Here is a 23,564-nt window from a genome sequence, read left to right as displayed (position 1 = left end):
ATTTTTATTGGCTACCATCTCGACACATGAAAGAATGTAAACATTCAAACCGATCCTTGGCGAACAAATTGGGTTACGGTTAGGGTTAGACCAAGAATAACATTAAGCGTATATTGTACCCTTCAAAAGCATTCTCATTGCCATGAATTACCATCGTCACACCCGATCTGCGTGGGTCGTGGGTTTCATTCCCACTTAAGTCTAAAATATTTTCTTCACCTCGTGTTGTTTTCCATTTCCCTGCTATGGCTAATGGGCAGTTCGAATTCTATGGGTTCACCTCAACATTTAAACTTTCTCTGATTCACCATAAGATAGTAAATAAAAAGGCCCAAAAACAGCTAGAGTACTAACGTGAATGTTTCCGTTTATTTACACTCTTCCCTTTTACAATGAATCAACAGTTGCATTGTTTGCGCTGGCTGGCAAATTTCGTCGTGTCTAGGAATAATTTTGGAAAGTTCCCCTTTGGACAGCTTGTGTGTCCCAGATTTTCAGATCGATGCTTTAAACGATTTTGCTTCAATAGTTTTACTTTAATTTTACTGCAAGTTTTCAGTAAACAAAATCGAAATTGCCACAACTTATAGTTGACATATTTCTGCCCGCCGTACAGAGCAAAATGAGTGGAAAGACTTGAAATTCAGGTCGAATTCAGAAACTCGACCAACTTTTCCATACTTTCTATGGTAAAATGACAAAACTATTTGTGTTTTCCCTCTGTTTTAAGGCAGTAAACGTTTCCTTTACAACGCGCAGGAATAGCCTAAATATTTAATTTTTCCTTGTTGGTGAGCCGATATGATATGAGACAGAAAGAGACGTGAAAAGTTAAGAAATTGTCACAAGGAACATATGAGATTTTCGGTTCTTAAATTTATATCCAGACTTCATCACAAACGAAAGCTCGAATTTTGCACTCTATCTATATTTCAATCCCCCCTGGAACCTCTATCTGTCTTTTTTCGTATTTAGGTTAAATAACTTCGTGCAAGGACCCGTTAGTTTTCCAGCCCCTATATCTTATCAAACTCAGTAAGAGCTTATGTCACATAAATCGGTAAAGATACTACAAGAAGAATTAACCTTACATAATCAATAAAGATCAAGAAAGTTTTAGGGAGATGGTACGTAGGTTTTGATGGTTGGCTTTCGGGAAATGGGACCCTGTAGATCCTATGACACATTTTTGGTTAAAAAAAAAAATCCGTCAAAAGTTATTTTCTTACCTTGCTGGGCTTCTGTATTATACTGCAACCATGTTCCCCAAAGAAAACACAAGAGAAGGAAATCAAGAATGGAGAGGAAACAACCTGCCATACTTGAATGGAGACAACTTGATGCCAAATGATAATCCACTGTATGTAGTCTTGGTTTATACGAAACTAAGAGCGACTGATTGGTCAGTGACGGATGGATTAAAACTCATCAATATAGACAAATTTGTCATCCACGAATTTAAAATAATGACCATGGATCTTTCCTTTTAGCTGTAAAAAGACACCGACAAATAATAACTTATTTCCTTTACCCCAAGGGGGAAAATAGGCCGGACCCGACAAAGACTATAGGCTCTTATTTCAATTTACTCTTTAAGACGTCCTCTGTAGGATTTCGACGATAAATGTTTAGAAAAAAAGAGAAATAAAATAGCAAAAGAAAAAAGTTTGCAGAAGACATATATTTTCCTGCACACAAAAAAGCAGCAAGGTTATTGAAATTCAAGTAACATAACGAAGGATGGTAAAAATGTCATTAAAAAAAATAGAAAAACTATTGTATACAATGTTTTTCACGTAGCCAATTAACGGTGCAGTGTATTTAGCAATGACGCAAGAGACAATTAATGTGTGCTAGCAGCTGATGGTGTGGGTTCAAATTAGTAAATTTAAAATATTCGTACAAATATTAAAAAACAGTTTCTGCAGATAACGGAGAAAAGTAAACAGCGACAAACTAGCTGGATTGGTAGACTCTGCATTTAGTCTTCTTCTTCTCTTTCTTTTTCTTTTTTGTTCTTCTTTATTTGCCATAAAACACAACAATCTAATACAAAAGTAAGAATAAAATTGAAATAGATCATTTGACAAACGCCATTCTTTGGAATCTTAATCAGTTACGGTCACAAAAAATTAGAAAAAATAACAATAAACAATGCAAAGAAAAAGCTTATGAATGTTGTGAACGTTTCGGGTAAAAATTATTTGTGCAAGGATAGTATACTGCCTATAGAGGAGGGGGAGAATACACACAATTCAACTGGAATATTAGCATATAAAATTATCTGAAAAATAACTTTTAATATGCAGGCTGTATTTGTTGCACAAAGCTGTCATGAAATTTAACAACATTTTTATTCAAAAGCCATTCGTGTGATTATTAAAAACAGCGATGGATAATTGTAGGGCCAGATCAGGGGCACTGTAGCCGCTAAATGAACCAGCGCTTACTACAAGATCATATAATTACTGGAGTCACCATAAGATACTCGCTGTACGGGAAATAAAACGGCCCGTCCCAGCTTGGCACAGTTCTAAAAGGAAAAATGACATAATAATAAGGAACGATAACAACATAAAAATTATATAAAATAAAACGCCGAAAGAAACACAGGAAACGAACCTTATCGGTGATTCTCCAAGAAAACGACAAAACGCAACGATACGACAACCAAAATACAGAAGCAACGAAGATACGTAAAACGTCAAGCACAAACACTAGAAATGAAATTGACAACGACGCTAAACTAAATTTAAGGCTGGTTTCCATATGATCGCAGATCGCAATCTACGATCGTCTGCGATCTGCGATCATATGGAAACCAGCCTTTATACAAAAAAGAGCTAAATTCCGTGACGCACGTGACAACGAGATAATACAACAAAGAAAAGGGAAACATGCGTTTGGCCGCAAGAGGAGTAGTTTACTTGGAGTCAGAGGCTCAGGATCGCACGAATCACTTGTCGGGGGGGGGGGGGGGGGGATTAGAGGACGGTCGTTTAATATTTTCTCAACTTCTGCCATTAGGGTTAGTAGAGTTTCATCATTCACGATCTGAGTTCCCAAAAGTGAACGGAGAATCTTTCGAATCGAGTGACTCATTCGCTCCCAGACGCCACCAGCGTGGCTTGCATGTAGATGATTAAAGTTCCACCTTATCCCACATCTCCTTAGACAGTTGTCAATACGATCAGGATTCCAGTGCTCCAAAGCAGTCTTGATCTCGGAATCAGCACCCTTAAAGTTAGTTCCGTTGTCGCTGAAAACTTCGATCGGCGAACCCCGTCTACTAACAAATCTGGTAAAAGCTTGAATAAATGAATCGGCTGTGAGGTCGTGAGCAATCTCAATGTGCACGGCCCGAATTGCTAAACATGTGAATACAAATCCGTATCTCTTTACTTGACTGCGTCTTGACTTTACCAACATCGGTCCAAAGTAGTCCACACCCACGGAGGAAAAGGGGGGAACACAAGGCGTGACTCTTGCACTGGGTAAAGGAGCCATAATCTGCTCACACGGGTTAGCATTGCATAAGCGACACTTAAGGCCTTTTTTCAATTACACGCCGTACAGCCGCATGTCCTCTAAGGATCCAGAAGTTCTGCGCTCCGAAAGGTGCACGCAATATGATAAGCCTTTCCAAACAAAATAAACAAAGTCAGAAAACTACTTCAAACTGTTCGAAGTCACTTAGAAGTTAATTAGAGTGTTCTTGGCAAAGTTCAGTCCAGTCTTTCTTTACGCTTTCAATCCTGAGACACCTTCTAAGAGGCATAACTTGCGGATATCACGCCGCAAGACCAAAGTCGCTGTTTTAACTGTGACTTGTCGAACAGTTCCGTGACGATCCCGAAATACTTCCTGCACAATTCCCTTTGGCCAGTGTCCACGTGGAGAATTTTTGCCAACCACAAGAACTAGATCACCAACTGCTAGATTTGGACGCGGGCGGAGCCATTTCTGTTTGACTTGAAGCGTCGGCAAGTACCAAAGTATCCATCGTTTCCAAAATATATCCGCCAGGTACTGGGCCTGCTTCCAGCGTTTACTTCCATAGATGTCGACAGCGTCTGATTCTCCAGAAAGAAAAGATGTTTGACCGCAAGAGGAGTAGTTTACTTGGAGTGAGAGGCTCAGGATCGCACGAATCACTTGTCGGGGGGGGGGGGGGGGGGGAGGGTGAGAGGACGGTCATTTAATATCTTCTCAACTTCTGCCATTAGGAGTTAGTAGAGTTTCATCATCCATGATCTGAGTGCCCAAAAGCGAACGGAGAATCTTTCGAATTGAGCGCATTATTTGCTCCCAGACGCCACCAGCGTGGCTTGCATGTAGAGGATTAAAGTTCCACCTTATCCCACGTCTCTTTAGACAGTTGTCAATACGATCAGGATTCCAGTGCTCCAAAGCAGTCTTGATCTCGGTCTCTGCACCCCTAAAATTAGTTCCGTTGTCGCTGAAAACTACCACGTCAACCAACAAATCTTGTGAAAGCTTGAATAAATGAATCGGTTGTGAGGTCGTGAGCAATCTCAATGTGCACGGCCCGAATTGCTAAACATGTGATTACACATCCGTATCTCTTTATCATTATACAAAAAAAAAACCCGGAAAATTAAAACAGAGTTTTGGGTAAACGAGTTTGAGTGGGCAGTCAGGTTTTAACGCATTAAAATTTAACCTATGGCCGGCCACGCGGTCTTTACTCCAGCTTTCGCTGGTGCTTTTAGTCTTCATCTTTAGGAAGAAATGGACGAATATAGTATTGGATTTCAGTTTACAGGATGTAAAGGAGTTAGGGAGTTCAAATTTTGTGCTCCCGTAGGTCATGAAGCAGTCGCAGCTATTAGTATTTTCCTGTGTTTGACTTGGTAATTAGCCGGAAAATATGCTCTCATCGGTATCTTATGTTTACTTAGACATGTGCGCTGGTATGTGGGTAATTAGGAGGGGTATATATTTGGCCTTACCAGTTTTGTTTTTCATCTCGGTCTTGCTGTTCCAGCGTTTGGGTCTTTCATTATGAACAAGGAGGAACTTGTCGAGCTTTTAGCGAAATCTCAAGGCGCGATCTTAGAACGTGTTGATTCGAAATTGCAAGAGCTCAAGAGATCTATTTCTGAAGATCAAGAGGACTACGTAAGATCCGTTGTTAAAAAGGTTAAAGAAGATCATTTCGATAAGTGGAAGAAGGTAGGCAACGAGAAGCAGTTGTCTGTGGAAGCCAGATTTGATTCAGCCATCTCCGCCATTGAGAAAAAGAAGCTGGATAAGGCGAAAACAGAACAAGAAGAGGGTAAGAAGCTTTTGTCTGAGCGTCAAAAATTAATTATTATATAAGCAGGCCGATCGATCCGAGTGTGGTTGGGCCACGGTTTCGGCTTACGTTTCTGACGACTTGGCTGATCCTCCTGAAGACGAACGTCGTATTTCTAAAGCTGAAAAATCGGCAAAGAAGGCCCTTGACTCTAAAAGAGAGAGGTCGCGGGATAAATCGGGTTCTGCTAATTTCAAATCTAATCATGCTCCTTTTTCTCTTGTTTCTAATTCACGCCTCGGCGCTGACGACGCTGTCAAGTCCTTTCGACAGCCCTTTCAGTTTCGACAAGCCACATTAGATACAGAATCGAGTTTAAAATACTTTTAATTACTTTTAAGATTCTTAATTTTTTAGCGCCTAGTTATTTATCGTCCCTTATTTCTCTTAGGCTTCCATCCATGTATAATCTAAGGAATTCTAGCGATAAGCTTTTACTTAGTTATCCGCGTTTTAAATTAAAAGCTACACTTGGTGACCGTTCTTTTACCTGTGCTGCGCCGAAACTTTGGAATGCGCTACCATTTGACATAAGAAGCGCCACCACAGTTAGTGCTTTTAAAGCCAAGCTAAAAACTCACCTATTCCGTAACGCATTTTTATCATAGTTGTTTTTATTATTGTGAGTTTACTTTTAATTGTGATTTTTTTTTAATCATTGTAAGTTTATTGTTGATTGTAATTTTAGCTTTGTAGCCTTTTTATTCCGTTTTTAATCTTGTCATGCGCATTTGAACATTTCATGAAATTTGCGCATTAGAAATGTTATTATTATTATTATTATTATTATTATTATTATTATTATTATTATTGTTATTATTATTATTATTATTATTATTATTATTATTATTATTATTATTGTTATTATTATTGTTATTATTATTATTATTATTATTTCTGCCCAGGGGCCCGTTTCTCGAAAGTCCCCGTAACTTACCGGCCCGTTAAGTATATTTTTAAATGTTTTTTCGCCGATTACAGAACGATTACAGACATGGTACTTCGCCAATGTTTTCATAGAATAATAATATTTTAACATTTAGTATTCAAAGCTTACAAAAATTGACTTCTGTTAAGAACATTTGTCACCAAAATTACTTATCGAGCACAGTAAGTTACCGGGTCTTTCGAGAAACGGGCCCCGGGTCTCGGTTCAGAAGAGGAACCTTCTTCGCTTGTGGATCGGAAGGACACTGTAGAAAAAACTGCCCTAATCTCATTTCTTCAGGAACATCAGATAAGTCAACCAAGTGATGTCTTTGATTTTGAAAAGTCTTCAGATTCTTATTTGTTTAAAGTTGGCTCCCTTAGGGAACACGTTGATTTTTGGTCCAACTGCATTCGCGCCTCCGACTTTATCATTAGCACTATTGTTGAAGGCTACAGAATTCCTTTCTTTGATTTGCATGAGAATTTTGTTATTTCCAATAGATGTTCGGCCTTCAAATTTAAATATTTTGTTTGCGAGGCCATTTCAGAGTTAATTGAGCGTGGTTGTGTTAAGGAAGTCCTTATTCCTTCCTCTGCACGTGGAGCAGCAGTCCAGTGGGAAATGCAGGCTTTATTTGGATCTTTCGTATTTAAACAGATTTACTTGGAAGCAGTCTGTTCGGTTCGAAGATCTTCGGACTGTGTTTGATTTGTTTCAGTCAGGCTATTTTTTCTTTACCTTTTACCGCAAGTCTGGTTATCATCACGTCGAAATGTTTTCCGATCATCGACAGTATCTGGGTTTTTCTTGGAATTTTGGTTCAGTTGTTAAGCACTTCGTTTTTACTGTTTTGCCTTTTGGAATGTCCTTGGCTCCGTACATTTTCAGTAAATTAGTGCGTTCGCTCGTTAATTACTGGCGCGGCCTTGGGCGTCGTGTTGTTACTTTTTTGGACGACGGTATTTGCGGGAGCCCCGATTATGCTAGTTGCCTGGTCCATAGTCGTTTATGTCGTTCTGATTTGTACTCTGCGGGTTTCTTTGTAAACCTTCAAAAATCAGTGTGGGAGCCGTTGCAAGTTGGTACCTGGCTTGGTTTCCATCTAGATTTCAGTCTCAATTTCATCACCGTTCCTCTTTTGAAGATCACGAAGTTGCAGGAGAGTATTTCGCGTATCCTTGTTCAGCCTTTTGTTAACGCTAAGGATCTAGCTAGCGTTGCTGGTCAGTTGAACTCTCTGTTTTTGACTTTTGGAAACATTGTGCGTTTAATGTCTCGTGCCATGTACGTCCAGGTTTCAGCTCTGAATTCCTCGTTTTCTAATTTTTGTCTGGAAGATTCGGTCGTGAGGAATTAGTTTTTTGGCAATCCAATTTGGATCATCTCAATAGCCGTCGTATTAAATCCAGTGCAGTTAGAGTTGCATTTTCGGATGCTAGTGACACCGGATTTGGCGGTTACATTGTTGAACGTGGGCCCGAGGTGGCCGCACAAGGTGTTTGGTCGGCTGATTTAGCAAAGGTTTTGCGCCTAAACTTGCAGGAATATGCTTCAAATGTTAAACGCACAACCAGAATGTTGCGCGTATTATTGATGTCGGCAGCAGGAGGTCTGGTTTGCAAAGCGAAGCTAAGCGTATTTTTGAGATTTGCGTTTATCATGGTATTTCTATTGAGCCTGAATGAGTGCACAGATCCAGAAATGAGCAAGCAGATTATTTAAGCCGTATTGTTGATTTGGATGACTGGTCTGTTAGTCCTCACATTTTTTGCTTTTTAGATTTGAAATGGGGGCCTTACTCTATTGATCGTCTTGCTGACGAGCATAACCATTTATTACCTAGATTTTAATTCCAGGTTTTGGAATCCTTACTGTGAAGCTATGGACACTTTTACTAGTGGGACTTCGACAACAACTGGGTTTGTCCGCCACCTCACCTTGTTCCGAGGACTCTGAAGCATATGAGGTCTTGAAGCATCCAAGGTACTTTGATCGTTCCGCTTTGGCGTTCTGCTTCATTTTGGCCTTTACTTACAACGGACAGTTCTCATCTGGCTCATTTTGTTGAAGTTTGGGTGGACCTACTTTCCTTGAAGACGACTTTTTGCATGGATTACCACAGCTCTGGTGTTTTTGGAAGAGAGGACCTTAATTTTAGGGTTTTGGCTGTTCGTATGAATTTCAGATCTGCAAGGTTTTATATTACTGGTTTTCTCACTAGCGATCAAGGTTAGTGCTCTCAGTGTTCATCTGCTTAGTTTGGTAAGTGTTTTATTTATAGTTTCCCATTTATATGGGCAGCATTTAAGGAGTCAACTAGGAGGTTCCCTAGTATAGGCCAGGAATGTTTGTAAAATTCAGCTGTTAAGCCATCGTTACCTGGAGATTTGCCATTCTTTAATTGGTCTAAAACATTGTAGCATTCAGGATGGGTTAACTGACCTTCGCAAAGGAGCTGCTGATCATTAGATAATTTGGGTATGTTAAGGTTTTTAGTATAATTGTGCAGTTCGTCAACGCCCATATCCGGGTCCTTATTATCGCAGAGATCATTATAGAAATCCTTAAATTCAGACATGATAGCCTTGCTTTTAAATAATTTGATGTCCTTCGTTGTTAAGTGCCTTTCGTATACAATTTTTTTGTCTTTCTGGACTTTTCAAGATTTAGAAAATATCTGTTATTTTTTTCCCTTTCCTCATACCATGCGGCTTTAGATCGGACGATGTTTCCCTGCCTAATATGATCGTACATTGAGTCGTATTCCATGTTATACTTTTCAAGGTCTTCAATATTTTTCTCTGTAGGGTGTGTAGCGCACAGCATTTCACTCTCGTTGAGTTTGCTTTCTACCTCGGTAAGTTTTTTCGTCTTTCTTTTGCCTTTCCTTTACTGTATGAGATCGTAGTTTTTGTCTTATTTTATATTTTACCAGATTCCAACGAAGCTACTTGTCATGAATATCTTCAAACTCTTTCAGCTAAACTTCACGACTAGAACTGATAAGGTCAATACAAGTGCTATCTTCCAAAACACTGGAATTAAACATCCAATGTGAAAAGCCACGAACTTTATTTGCTATACTATTAATTTGTAGAGTAATGACGGAGTGATCAGATTTAATAGAAGGTATGATATCGGCATGTTCGATAAAATCTCGCATACAGTCACTGATTAGCCAATATTCAAGGCGTCTCTGGACCAGAGGTATTTCTTGCCTCCAAGTATATTATCTCTCTTCAGGATTTCTAATTCGCAAATAATCAACCAGATCATGTGCTAATTTTATGTCAGATATATTTTTCACTGAGTCTGCTTTCTCTACCCGACCACCTTCATTGTCCATTTTATGTCAGATATATTTTTCACTGAGTCTGCTTTCTCTACCCGACCACCTTCATTGTCCATCTCAGCATCCAAATGGACATTAAAATCGCAGTTACAACTTGGTGTTACGGAGCACGAATATATGCTAATTATGATATGCTAATTTATAGTATGCTTACTAAGGAAGTAATATTCTTTGGTTCATGGCTAAGGTTTATAGGGTGTGTGGTTGCAATGGTTTCATGGTTTATATGGTTTCGTATTTTCACGGGTTTCGTGGATTCTCTGGTTTCATGGTTTCACAAGTTTCATTGTTTCACAGGTCAAATGGTTTCATGGTTACAATGGTTCCATGGTTTCATGGGCTTCATAATTTCATGGTTTTAATAGTTTTATGGTTTCACGGGTTAGGTAAAGAAGCCGTTCGGTAAACTAAAATTTTGCTATCATGTGACCAGAATTTTCGCTACTCAAGATATCTGTTAATTACTTTTGCTATATCCATGTCCATTCAACTGTTTCTCTTTTCCTATCCGATGCTGCATACACTTTTACACCTGCACAGATTGCGGACCTCTTGGATTTCGTTCTAAGATCCACATACTTCCAGTATAATGGATTAATTTATGAGCAACAAGAGGGAGCAGCCATGGGTAGCCCAGTATCCGCTGTCATAGCTAACCTCTACATGGAGCATTTTGAAGAACAAGCTTTGACTTCTACGCCTTGTATGCCTAAGATTTGGAAACGCTATGTGGATGACACCTTTACCATCTTGAGTCGAGACAAAGTTGACATTTTCTTGCAACACCTCAATAGTCAACAACCAACGATCCGCTTCACTATGGAAACTGAGACCAACAACACCATACCCTTTCTTGACACGTTGGTAACTAGAGATTCGGATGGCTACCATTCTACCAGTGTTTACAGAAAGCCTACACACACTGACCAATACCTAGCGTATGATTCACACCACCCGCAATCTGTAAAACGCGGTATTGTCAAGTGCCTGTGCGATAGATCGAAACACCTCATAACTAAACCATCAGTTATCTCGCAAGAAAAGAAACACCTCTCATCAGTTCTTGTTTCTAACGGTTATCCGTCTTCGTTTGTGAAAAACATTACGAAAACAAAGAAAAAAACAGCCACACTACTGCGGTGCTACCATACGTCAAAGGGTTATCAGAGGCTCTTCGCCGTTGCCTACAACAGCAAGGCATACGGACAGTTTTCAGATCTGACACAACACTTAGATCACATCTAGTGCGACCTAAGGACACTGTCGACCCTGCAAAACAAGACGCAGTAGTCTACAAGATTCCCTGTGAGTGTGGCAAGGTCTATATTGGAGCTATGCATGAAAGGATTAAGGAACACGATATAGACATACGGCTTGCTCGAACCCAATCCTCCGCCGTTTCAGAACACAGCAATGCGACGGGCCACTATCCGCTCTGGGATGAGGTTAAGTTTATTGACCGAGACCCACATTGGTACACCCGTAGGGTTAAAGAGGCTATTCACATTAGACTTCACCCTGACAATATCAATAGGGATAATGGAATTGAAATTCCGGAAGCGTGGATGCTCACGATCAAACAACACAGCAGCCGATCGGTACCAAGGCGGACGGCCGAGGGAACAATTTCTAGTCTGAACGACGAGGATCGGAATCCTCCAATCAACAACAGCCTAAGAGAGGATCGAAACGCACCAATCAACACAAACCAAAGTGCTACTTATACTGTCATGCAATCAGTCGACACGATCGCCTGATGAAGACCAGCAGTATAGCGGTCGAAACGTCGCGATCCACATCTTTATGACTCATGTAATATATATATTTAGCCAAGCCTAAAAGCGGAGCTCCAATTTTTTTCATAGCATTTATAGAAATCTGCTTTTCGTATGAGCGTAGTAACCTTACCTAGTTTCTCATTCTTTCTGCAGTTATATATATTTTTAGTGCATATGAAGCAAACTTCCCATCGACAATAACAATAATAATGTCATACAGAAGGCAAAATTATTTAATGCTGATTTGTTGTAACAGAAGGCATTTTTTCCTTAATTTTCCTTTCACCGCGGTAAGGAGGAGGTGATCTTTGCGCTTGTGCCCCAGTCTCGTCCCCAGAGCCCCAGCGCGTCAAACATGGCGGCGGAAGGGGCGAATTTAGTTGTCTTTGGCTCTTTGCTAAGTTGAAGAAGAAGAAGAAGTTTTCTAGTTTGGAAGCGATCGAAGTTTTCCTACGCCTCATGTTATTTTTCCTGCGTGACTGTGTGAAAAATGTTCCGTTCTACAGCAAATTTGTTGGGCTGAAGGAAAATTTTTAGTTTGATAAATGTCAAAAGTAGATGGGGTTTTGCTGTGTCGGTGGAAGGCGAAAGGTCCGACGGCTCTGTCAATCAAGGAGGTAAGATAACTTCAAATCTTTATGTATGGATGCACATCTTTGTACTGTTGGATGTGTGTTTTTTTTTTTTCTGAAGGAAGAGCAATTTTCTAAAAAAATCTTTGATCTTTAATCAAGATAATGTTAAAATGGCAAGCTGATACGAACAATAGTAGGCCAGTGTTGTTATATGAATTGATGTGGTCGGTAACATAATATGTACAATACTAAGAGATCGTTTCAAACTGCGGGCCAATTGAAAATCGAGTCATTAATGGGGATTTACAAAATATTTTAGATTTCATCGTTTTCTACTCAAATTGAGTGATTTTTTTATTATTTTTTTTTGATGTTCAGGTTCTATTTGAGGGAGATGCACATTGGAGATGTTTGAATACAGGAGAAATATTTCAAGTCAAGTTAGCTTTGGGTCATTTTTCTATTTTCTAATACTGTACTTGTAGCTGATTAATTCAATTAATTAGATTAAAAAGCTCATTTTTGTTAATTTGTTTTTCCCAGGTTGATAGCTATATTCTTGTACACATGAGGTTTTTTTTTTTTTGTTTTTGTATGTAGAAACTCAAATTAGGTGCTCAGTTCCATGCCTTTGATATTGATTTAAGAGAGTCAAGATGTCTTTCTTGCTCTCAACTTATCTAAGAATGCAGTATAATTTTCCCATTTGTTTTGGAAGGGATAGGAAAAACATGAACCTTTCATAACTTCCTGTCAATCACACTAATCCTTTTGTTTTGAGAGTGCAAAGTGATACTGTTTTGTTTAGGGAAACCACAGCAGTAATGCATGAGTCAACGAACCCCCCCCCCCCCCCCCACCCCCACCCCGGGACAAGGTGGGGATCTGGAAAAAACCTTGCTCAAATCTTGAATAATATCCCCACCCCTCGGGATCCTTCATAAACTCAAAGCATTACCTAATACCCCACCCCTGGAGTTTTAGCTAAAACTGTGGGCCCCAAAATTATGTCAAGCACAAAATATGTAACACCTCTCACACCTTTTTACCTGTTTCCTACATTGTAAATCCGCTAGTGTAGGTGCGGTTTTACGTAAAATTTATTTTAGTCTTTTATGTAGGTATATATACAGGTCACTTATGTTGTATCATTACAACTTCACGCCGATTTAAGTGTGTACCCCAAATTTTGGGGTCGTTAAGTATTCATATATTCAAGCTATTGTTCTCTATTTTATCGAACAATTTCCGACATTAGAGCATGTTTCCGAAGATCGCAAAGCCTTTGAAGTAGGTGAGATATTTTATCTTTTTTTTCAGAGTTTTCTGCTGGCCTGTGGAAGCTCCCTGGGGAGGCTAGAGAAATGAGTCACCATGAACACATCGACTCACAACGCGCCGCTCCAGTATCGAAAGTTTTAAAAACAACTTCCCGTCCTGCAAACTAACGAATAATTAATAAACGAAATTTGTTCGCTAAACGGATACATGGATTTGCCGATTTGTTTATCTGTCATCTTAAATGACAGCGATCTATAAAAGATTCTCGCTTCTCAGCTAAAAGTTAGAGCATCGCTGAATATAAAATGTAAATAAGGTCAACTGAAAAGAGTGCGTGCCTGCATAGGCCAAAGAGCTGATGTTGTTGTTTGTCAATGCGTCATTAAGTATAATCAGAATGCGACTTCCACGCTGAGTTTCCCCTTTGTTTCATCCGTTTTTGGTCTGATATTTTGGAATCTCTTCGCTAGAAGCAAGTATCTTAGAAACATAAACTTAATTACGATCGACCACGTCTTCACTCGTAACAAACAAAGCGCACAACATCAAATACCAGTTTGTACAGTGTATTACAATTGGAACTCTTTTGACTCTTTCATAGCTCCTGAGGTGCTTTCTTTAGGGAATAGAAATCAATGTTTTAGCGTTTTCGTAAAAAAAAGTTATCATTAAACAGATGGTATTGATTTCCACGCGTCGGGAAGATGATGATGCCATGCACAAATTTAATTAAGCATAATAACTTCGCCGCTCTAAGCACCGCTTGGCGAAAAATATCGAAACTCGGCTTACAGTGATCAAAACACCACGTTTAGGATCTCTTTTTAAAGCTCTCAAAAGACTTTTCTTCACTGATATAAATAACAGCTTAAAGTATTTTGCGAAGAACTTAAAACCATCAAACGTCTGCAGTGATTCCTCGCAGTTCCTATTGATAACAAGAACAAAGGAATACCCTCGCAACTTCGGGGCTCAAGGCTGCTTAATTAGACAATTGTTCCTGTCTTTTGAATTCGCATCTTGGTCTTCCTGCAAAGTTCTCACCTTTTCTCCACCGAGTAAAAACGAGCTAATTTCGCGGCTGCCGAAGAGAATGCCCAAAGGAATAAAGAGAGCCTTCACGCAACAAAATCCAGCGGAGTCACCCATTTCTCAATGACACACTTAAATCGGCGTGAAGTTGTAATGTGTAAAACTCCCTGACGAAGTGTGCATTTGTCACACGAAACGTGTAGGACAAAATAAGTCGTTTTACAACTGTAAGAGTTTGCAGACGTGCTGCTCACTAGTTTTATCTAAAAAATTCTTTGACATTGCAGTCTGTTCACAAATCCCCACCCCCTCGGGGCAGCTAAATCTACTAAACGCTTCCAATGCCCCACCATCTCGGGCATGATTTTGTATCAAATCCCCTACTATTCCCTTGTAATCCCCACCTTGTTCTGGGGTGGGGGGTGGGGGGGTCAGGGTTTTCGTTGACTTGTACATAATTGTCTGGCTCTTATTCTTGATATTGCAAAGTCAACATGACAATCACTTGTGCCTTTTGCTACTTTATATACAGTCACTTCAACTAAGGTTGTCGGTTCAAAGCATAAAGCTAAAAGACAAGACCGAAAGTTTACGTGGGATTTTTATGAATAAATAATTCATCAAAATCAGTCATGCCTAGAGAAAACAATAGGTTGTAATTAGCAGTACAATGACCTGCACATGCAGGGATGATTTTGATGAAATTATTCATAAAAAATAAAAATCCCACAAAACATTGCGGTCTTGTCTTTTAGCTTTTTTATTTTGATTCGACAACGTTAATTGAAATAGCTGTATATGAAAACTTGTAATGATCAAAACTGGATTAGAGAGTGCATTTGTTGACCTCAATCCTTAGGTTCTCTCTCCTTTGCCAAGTTGGTGATGATATCATCTGCCCCTGCAAAATCTGCAAGGGGTGCCATATACATGTCCCAAGATCCTTTCATTCATGGCAATCAAGGTTGACTCCAATCTGTGTAAGGAGTGCATTCTTTTGATGTAATTGTTGAATGCAATAAATTTATTCAACAGAAAAAAAAAAATGTTTTTGCAGTCCCTAGCCATCTGTAGCTGGATTTTAAAGTTAGTAAATTGCTTGACATAAAATCAAATGTGCAGTTCCAGAAAATATCCATACTCCCCCCACGGAAGGTCTTTTGTTTTGCACCCCTGCTCCCCCTAGGAAATTCCAGTTTAGCTTCATCCTTTGCTTCTAAAATTTTGACTTTTAAGACCCCCCTCCCCCTAGGAATTTCCGATGACCTTCTGTGGGGTGGGTGGGGAGTTTTTCTGGAACTGCACAATAACACTTGGGTAATTAAATCCTCAACTGTCCCTGTCAAAATCTTTACCAAAAAATCCATCATGCAGTTAAGGGGTCAGTTATCCCCAGCAGTTTTTTTTACACGTTGCTACATGAGAATTCACTTGGAGTAAAGTAAAAAAAAAAAAACACAACAATTAAGGAATAATGAAATTTTGTGCTGTGCAGTTCTGATGCAACTGGGGAATCAGAGAATTATCTCTGGAGTGTAAATTTTTGTGTGTGAAGGAAACCACTTAATAAATTTTGCATTGCCCTAGTGAGTACATTTGGTCAATCAGTGATCAAAATCCTGGGGTAGTGGGTTTGAATCCTGCCAAGATCGAAGAGTTTTTCTTTAACTTGCATGGACCACATTTCCTTACTGAGGTAATACTGAGAAGAAAATTTAACGGTTTCCATACCACAAAATTTACACCGCAGATTTTATTCTCTGGTTTCTCAATTTAGGTACAGACCTTGCTGTCCTTCAAAGCAAAATCCCAATTGAAGAAGTCATTAAACACTAAACTGCTGCAGCCTCATCACTCAATCCAGCTTATGGATAGCACCTCATCTGAGAAGTCCCATTCATTTTTACACAGCAAGATACCAGCTACCATGTATCATTTAATAAGCATTCTGTAAAAATATTCCTTACTTTACTTTTCATCCTCTGGTTTTTCTGAGAAAAAAAAAATGGTAGGAAGAAGAGAATGTAGGTATAGAGAGTTGAGTGTGCATATAACAGTCGTCTTCTGAATTCACAAAATGATGATCAACTAATACTTTGCTTGAAATATTGCAAATTGAAAGCATTTTATTACTTCATTCTTCAAAAAAATCAGTGGTTTAAACTGTTCTTATACAAATAAAGAAGAGTTTGCATAAACCCAGTGGACAGAATGGAAAAGGAAAATAATATTAGTGTTTTTCCTGAATTGTTTCTGAAAAAGGTAAACCAGACTATTTTATAAGGTGTAGAAAACTGTAGCACTGGTTAATGATGTTACAAAACCCAGGAAAAATAAACAGTTATTATAGGGTGATCAAAAGTAAGTAAAAGAAAACAATTGACTTGGGATACGTATAACATTTGTTATAATGATATGTAAATCACTACAGTGGAATACCAATAATTGTTTTTAACCTCAAAGGGAAACATAATTTTGTTCCAAAAATAGGAGGTAAAAATCTGACTGAAGCAATCCAAGAGAATTTAAAACAACTATTAATTTGTTCAAAGAATTGGGAGTTTCAAATAACTGAGATTGCACTGTAAAAATTAATACCTGTACATATTTCATAATTCATTACTCACTACCAAGCTTTAAAGTTTTCTTTTAATTAAAAGAGATTGCTGATAGGAAGTTTGATGTTTTATCTTTAATCACAGTTATCAACTGAAGCCAGGGTTTGGTTGCATTAAACATGGCCTGAATATCAGCCACCTCCTCTCCTCTCAATCGAATAGCTATAAGAATGATTGAGTACAGCGCTCTGTTGCTTATAAACACAGCTAGGCCCAGGCATCCTGTAGCCAATCTCTGTTGTAATCACCATACTAGAGCAATATAAGCCCTACCTGGCCAACTAATCAAATCTTTACTCAGTGAATTTTCTTCTGAGTAATAATGAGATGCCCATTCTATTTGGCTTCTGCCATCATAAACATTTTCAAAAAGGTAAGAAATTTAATACACAACTGGATCTATCGATTGGGAAAGTGCACAGAAACGTTCACACAAGAATGCATAATTTACAAGTTTATGAACTGCTTCAACAAGAATGTCCATTAACAAAGTGATTCTTGAGGCGTACAGTGTTTTCATCACATCTACAGGTATGGATCTGTGATGGTAAATAAAAAGCTTACATCAATCTCTTTTTTGTTACAATTTAAACAACAGGTCTTAAACTCTACCAGAAAAGGCTACACCCGCTGTGTGTGGCTTTTGTGCCAAGGCAGTGGCAGATTCTAAAACAATCCAGAGGGAGGGTACATAATTTATGCAGATGAGGGCCTATGATGATTTTTATTTTTTCCCTTTCATGTTTTGAAAGACCCCCCTCCCCCTCCCCCACCTGATGATGTTCTAAATATTTTTTTTCTGGCACCCCCTCATGAGATATCCTGTAAGCCATTGTAAAATACCTTGCCCACTCCCTCTATCGCCCTTTTTAACTTTAAAACCTCCTCTAAAATGGCTGATACAAGCATTTCTGGAGTATTAAAATTTTATTACATTTGCGAACTTATAATTAACTAATAAATTTCACTTTCAAAAATCCTTTACTAAAAATTAAAAGGCTAAGGCTCAGATATTCACTGCATGACTCTAGAGAATGCAGGCCAGTGGTGTTATGTTGTAAACCACATAATATAAATAGCTGTTTGCTTATAATTTGCCAAGGAATCATTCTAATATTCCTTCATGCAAATACTTACATCGATCTAGCCCCATATAACCTCCTTTTTTGGAAAAAAAATTTCACATCATACAAATTTGATTGTAACAAGACATCAATAGATTCTTTTTAAAATTCAATTCTTTTGGAGATGAAATCCAATAACGAACATTTTTTAATGTGGTCTTTATCATAAATACTGCATGCATGGACAGTATTTATGATGTAGTAATTACTAATTTTTTGAGATAATGCTGTTGTCAAGTCAGGTTCAGAGATGCCAAATTGTCCAGAATTTGGAACTCTAATTACCTCATCAGGATTCATCGAGCACACAAAGACAGGGGCCAGGGGGAAGCTGAAAGGACTTATTCTACAGTTGGAGATGCCATTATCTATGGCAATTCTATAAAATGGGAATTTATATGTTCTAAGATTCCATGAAAAAACAGACAAAGGAATTTAGAAGATAACTGCATGTGACTAGCTGACTATGAAAATCACAAACATAAAGAATGGAGAGCAATGCATGTCCAGAGGCCCTTACCAAACCAATGATATGGTAATAATATGGGAAAAATGAGAGCCATATATGGCCCATATATGGAAATTCACTGAGTATATTAAATCAAAATATGGGTTTTATAACTGCAAGCACGTACTTTCAACTTACTCCAAGTATGGTGTTTATATGGACACAAAATTAAAGACATCAATAATGTGGGAATAACATGGTTTACTGATTCCCCATGTAATAACCACATTATCTTTCATTTTGAGATACAATGTATATAACAGTTATATGCCTTGGATATAATATGAATGATAACTATAGTTATGTCATATGTGGAATTTATATGACAGATGTACCCATGATCACTACATTACAAATATATCATGCCGATCACCTGGTGTCCATGCTAATCCCATATATATGGGATTAAGACAACAAATTAATGCAATCTAGTGTCGGCTGAGGAGGATAAAAACCACACTCCCTCAAGCACATATTGAAAAAAAGATCAGCAATGCTTTGAATTATAATTTAGGGGTATAGAATGGTAAAATCCGAGACCCGCCGAGACGCCGAGACCTTCATTTAAAATCCGAGACCGAGACTTAACTACTTTTTCTAAATCCGAGCCCGAGACGTCGTGATGCAAAACGTGTTTTTTACTAACACTGCCGAAAAGCATAGTACGGCAATTTGCGAGCAGAATTTATCCAAGCTTACATGTTTCACAGAAGCTGCAGAAGCGATTGCGATGTTGAGCCGTTTTCAAGATCATTGCTTGTTGTCAATTTAGGACGGTTAATTCAGACTTAATTTTCGCTTGGTTTGCCGAGATTCAAATTTCAAAATGCAGGATTCGAATTCCGAGACCGGTTTTATTTTTTACGAGCTCGAGATTCCGAGACTCCAGTTTGAGACACCGAGATTTCGAGACCCGCCGAAAATTTGCCGAGACCCATTATTTTTCAAGGACCATTCTATACCCCTTAATTTGTTCAAGCACAATGCTAGGTTTTACAACGAGTTGGAAACAAGAAATTTATATGGTGGAGTCACAACAACAATGCCGGTTGCTCATGACAAAGCGTTGCGCACTGCAATGCACCTGTTCTGTCAGATTACATTTTAAAGGGAATTTGTAACAGAGGGGGAGGAGCAGCCATAATAAATATTTTTTTCTTCTTCTGTTAACAGGACCCGGCTAATCATGATTACATGAAAGCATCCAAAAGTTTAGAAAAACATGTCCCCGGCTATAATTATTTTCCTAAAATTTGTGACTATCACTATGATGTTGGAGAGTTATAACTGGAATTTCACAAAGACACCTGCAAGGTTAAGAAAGAGCAGCAATGCGCTTCATGTAAAAATGGTTGGCTGGCTCCACAATGGACAGAATTCCACGCCCTTTCTCGGATAAAGAAAAATTAAGGTACGCGTACAAATTAAAGTGTTTTTGAATCTCCGGCTACTTCTTTAGGTGGAACAGCACAACCAGTTGATGACTTAATGCCTAGAGCGCAAAAAAAAATCCTTCAATGAAGGAAAGCTGAACACAGTGAAAAAAATTACAGACTTTTCTTCAACAGTGACTACCTTTGTGGTTTCTGAGGAGCTAGTTAAAATATACCTAGACAATTTAAAACATCTCCATTTCAATCTCCAATTAGATTTGCAAAATCAAGCAACCGTCGAGAAGCGACGAAACCGAGACCCAATATATTATTGGCAAGAGTTACTTAAGACCTTACTTCTATCTGGAGTTTTAAAATCTCTGTGTTTTTGAACTTGACCCTTCCGTTGAGTTACTTGAAAAGACACTCCCTTCCACACACTGAGAAAAAGTTGAAAAATGAAAAGAATGGGCTAATTACCAGTCACCTACAAGAAGCAAAGGGACATGTTTTTGATGAAAACGAAATCATGTTTTGATGAAAATGAAATCACACTAGTTTTACACTCGCTTTTCACATTGTTTAAAAAGACAACTTCAGCTCAGTCAAAAATACTCCCACGTCTAAATCTTTGCCGTTATACCCTATTATTTTAAGTATTTGTGTTTGTTTTCTGTAAAGATTGTCACAAATAAATGCTAAAATTAGAAATATATAAGCTCATGCCAGAAAAACTTGTCAGTTTATATAAACTGTAAGTTTATTGTCAACGACACTGTGTAGCGAGACGTTTGTTTGACTGACTATTTTACCTGAGAATAAAATTTCTTAAATAAAGCAAAATGGGATGAGATTAGAAAATAAAACGCCAAGGAAAATAACAAACATGGACCGAAAAAACGAGCTCAAAAGACTGCTGTAAAGTTAGCAGTAGCTATAAGTTAAATGAGTTGCATGGTCAACACTGCAAGAAAAACAATATCTTGCAAAACGGCAAAGTTTTGTCAGCAAAAATATACTGTTACATAAATAGATATAAATATACTCGCCTCTTTGGAGAATAAACAGTCCTTTTGTTCCATTGCTGATTTTTTCGTTCGTTTTAAAACGTTAAGTGAGCGAAACGTTTCACTTCAAGAGGAAAAATCCAACGTTTCGTCGTGTCGGAACAGAGTATAAAAATGATTTCTCTTCGGCCGCTCTTCATGATGTGGCGTTTCCGCCGTTAGTCGCCTTGCTCTTTTTCCCACTGATGGAAGACAAAATTGGACGAGATTACAATATAACTCCAAGGGAAATAATGAACATGGACCAATAAAATTACCTCAAAAGACTACTCTGGAGTTAGCAGTGACTTATTCTATAGTTTATAAGCTTATAAACTGCGTGTCAACACTGCAAGAAATCAATATCTTGCAAAACAGCAAACCAGCAAAGTTTTGTCGACAAAATCACACGAATATACTCACCTCTTCTGAGAATAACCAGTGCTTCTATTCCATTGCTGATTTTTTCGTTTGTTTTACAACGTTAAGTGACCGAAACGCTCCACTTCAAGAGGAAAAATCCAACGTTTCGGCGCGCCAGATCGGAGTAAAAATGTTCGGCTGCCGGTGACACTAATTGGGGGATGGGTGGAACGGCGGAACGGCGAAATTGGGAATGGCGGAAAATCACCCCAAATTCTAAAGCAAGGAAAGGCGGAAAATCACCCCATTAGAAAATAAAACTCCCAGGGAAATAATCAACATGGACCGAAAAAAATGATCTCAAAAGACTCCTCTGAAGTTAACGGTATTTAGCAGCTTCAGCTTAAATTAAACGGCGTGTTAACACTGCAAGAAATCAGGGGCAAGAAATCAAGATCTTGCAAGAGAGCAAACCAGCAAAGTTTTGTCAACAAAATTACATGAATATACTCGCCTCTCCGGACAATAACAAGTCCTATTTATTCCATAGCTAACTTTATTCGTTTGTTTTACAACGTCAAGTGAGCGAAACGTTTCACGTAAAGAGCAAAAATCCAAGTTTCGTCACGCAGGATCGGAGTAAAATGGTTTCACTTCAAGATTCTGCCAGTCGATTTGTTTCTCCCGCCGTTAGACGTCTTGCTGTTTCTCCCGCTGTCGGTCACATAAATTGACTTTGTATTTTGTTCTCTTCAAAAGATCTTTTTGTTTTCTTAATTAAAGCAGTTGGCGATGCAACTTCCCGCCAAACAAACGCGGTTCGCAGCACGGCTTCACACATCTCAGTTTTCCGGTGGCTGCGTACGGGCGTACGTACGGGCGTACGGATGGACAAAAGTGACATTATAACCAAACCAAAATTTCTCGCATTCACGGGTTACCAAATTCTCTTAGCTATGGGGCTCCGCACGCACGCCTCCGGCGTGCGGAGCTCCGCTATCAAATTTATCTGATTTTTTTTTTCTTAAACAAGTCCAGTGCATCACTTTTGCTTTGAATTGTAAACTTCTCATTCAAAACTTGAGGGATGTTTTTAATTACAGAAAATCATCGAGACCTTTTTCAAATTTACTTGAGCACTTACTTAGTATGCACGTCATTGTTAGGGCAGCAGCTTGATGCAGCCGAGCTCAGGAGCGTGGCTTACCCTGAAGGCCTGTATATCACTGGCTACAAAGTTTTTCGGCCACTTACCTCATTTTGTTTTCAAAATGCTGGAGACAAACAACAGTAGAAAACGTTCAGTTCTGAGTTGAAGAACTAGAAGAAGAGTGCTAACCATTATCGTTGCATAGTCATATCTTGTTTGGCATTTAAAAAGTGGTTAAGAGTGTTTTTAGAAGAGTAAAACCGCACTTATTAAATTCAACTTTGTTGAGTTATCATGCAAATATACATTGTGTTTTTACAGCCTGTTGTAAGTGCTTGGATTGGAAGTTTGCCTTTTTAGCAACCTTTCCCTTTAGTTGCCCATAAAGCCCGCAAGACAGGCTAGCCGTGAGTAACAACCTATACGCTGTTTATTTTAAGGTAAAATATAAGTAAGTATCATACAAGATTGGGTTAAAAAACCTCACTAAACCAAACAATAAGCAGTAAGTTCCGTGTTTAAAGGAAAGACATCTGTTCAAAGAGGAATTTTTACTGTCGCTGAAAATTAGGTTTTGCTCATACCGCTTCTCCCTGATTTGTTTTTTCCTTCTGTTCAGTTGTTTATGCCTATAAAAAGTCAACTTTATCACGATGCACTCTTTGAAGAGTACAAATACAGTAAACTTAGTAAGCGATGAAGCCCAAGAACGAGGGTATGGTTGTATGCATCCCGGAAATTGTAGGTAAGAGGAATGGATGCGAATTGTATCCAGAATCTTATACGAATGAATACGGATTGTACACAGTTATCTGCTTTGTTAATTGTGCGAGTCCTTCTTTCTTTAGGCAGTCTATGTTGGGGTTGTGAAATTAGATGCATTTAAAAGCATATCAACATGATAACACTTGATATACTTGAGTTGGACTTCTCTTTCAAGCAAGACAGCAATTAAGTTCGAGGAGAAACGAAGATCGATTAAGTTTAATAGTTGCTTTAAATGAGAAAAGCGTTGAGTTTTTCCATAAGAGAGAACTGAAGTCGATACCATACTGTATTTATCAAGTATCTTTTCTTGGTGAAACTTTTATCTATCCAGTAACTCGACTGATC

The 23,564-nt window shown here is 38.5% G+C and overlaps 1 protein-coding gene and 2 long non-coding RNA genes across 4 annotated transcripts in view; 1 reads left to right on the top strand and 2 right to left on the bottom strand.

Moving 5' to 3' along the window:
• Positions 1-23,564, bottom strand: part of LOC146461180 (peroxidasin-like) — a 163,516-nt gene that overhangs the window by 17,728 nt on the left and 122,224 nt on the right. The gene's annotated exons all lie outside the window — the stretch shown is intronic.
• LOC146461191 (uncharacterized) lies at positions 11,421-12,475 on the top strand. The gene is made up of 2 exons (XR_014857474.1): positions 11,421-11,998; positions 12,335-12,475. It is a non-coding gene; the product is annotated as an uncharacterized LOC146461191 (long non-coding RNA).
• On the bottom strand, positions 17,327-21,529 carry LOC146461190 (uncharacterized). The gene is made up of 3 exons (XR_014857473.1): positions 21,362-21,529; positions 20,942-21,141; positions 17,327-17,426 (listed from the first exon to the last, which is right to left on the bottom strand). It is a non-coding gene; the product is annotated as an uncharacterized LOC146461190 (long non-coding RNA).

This window comes from Pavona decussata, unplaced genomic scaffold (genome assembly GCF_977016875.1).
Source record: "Pavona decussata unplaced genomic scaffold, jaPavDecu1.1 SCAFFOLD_201, whole genome shotgun sequence".
Taxonomy (NCBI): Eukaryota; Metazoa; Cnidaria; class Anthozoa; order Scleractinia; family Agariciidae; genus Pavona; species Pavona decussata.
This window is presented reverse-complemented; position numbering and strand designations above follow the sequence as displayed.